This window comes from Chrysochloris asiatica, unplaced genomic scaffold (assembly GCF_000296735.1).
Source record: "Chrysochloris asiatica unplaced genomic scaffold, ChrAsi1.0 scaffold00411, whole genome shotgun sequence".
Taxonomy (NCBI): Eukaryota; Metazoa; Chordata; class Mammalia; order Afrosoricida; family Chrysochloridae; genus Chrysochloris; species Chrysochloris asiatica.
Window position 1 is genome coordinate 944,766 of NW_006408929.1, and position 1,046 is coordinate 945,811.

Here is a 1,046-nt window from a genome sequence, read left to right on the forward strand (position 1 = left end):
TAGTATTGTGTGTCCATCTGATAAGCACTGGACTACAAACCACTAAGTCTACAGTTTGAGCCCAACAGCCACTCTGCAGAGGAACAATGAGACTTTCTACATCCACAAAGATTTCAAAAGACTCAGAAACCCTATGTAGTGTCACTATGAGTTGGAATCGATTTAACAGCACTTAACAACGACAACCTTAAAACCAGACTACGCCCCAATCCTAGCCCTAATTAAACTTTTACCCCTGACTCTAATACTAACCATAGACCTAACCAGTACACGAAGCCCTAGCCTGTTGTTATTATTGTTAAGTGCCATTAAGTTGGTTCTTACTCCTAGTGATATTGTATAGAGTTTCGGAGGATGTGGGTTTGATCTGTCAACCTTGTGGTTCAAACCAATCTTGTGGTCCAGAGCTTATCCTATAGTACCACATCAGGACTCCAGACCTTGCTGTCCAAGGAGTGGCTTGTGAGTTTGAACTGCCAACCTTGTGCTCAAGTGCTTATCTTGCAGCGCCACACCAGGATTCCCACTAAACCTGGCAACTGTCACCCTAAATCCAACCTGTCTCAACCCCCAATAAAAGTTTGTGGCTTTCAATTTACTATAGAATAGTTACCAGACAGTAACTGGGTGGGTTTTTGTTGTAGTTTATGGTTTGCAGAAGTTGTTATTAACTGCCTTTGAGTCAGTTCCAACTCATAGTGACCCTGTATAGGGTTTCCAAGGCTGTAAATCTTTATGTAAGCAGAAAGTCTCATTTTTCTCTGAAAGAACCACTGGTAATTTCGAACTGCTGTGGGAGCCCTAAATCCATTTCAAGTATTAACATAAATTCAGCCTTGAGTACTTTCTGACTAAGGCAATGTGAAAAACTTTGTCCCCAGGTCTAGGGAAGGGACATTTAGTCCTCAGAAACTTGCCTGGGTGTGTCCTTAATGGAAAATGCAAAAAACTTTGCCCCTGGCCTAGGGAAGGGCCAGTTAGCCCTAGGGGACTTACTTGGGTGTGCCTTTAATGGAAATGAATGCCCTTAATGGCCTACTGTGGCA

The 1,046-nt window shown here is 42.8% G+C and overlaps 1 protein-coding gene across 1 annotated transcript in view; it reads left to right on the forward strand.

Moving 5' to 3' along the window:
- Positions 1-1,046, forward strand: part of CAMK4 (calcium/calmodulin-dependent protein kinase IV) — a 410,640-nt gene that overhangs the window by 214,890 nt on the left and 194,704 nt on the right. The window lies entirely within an intron of this gene.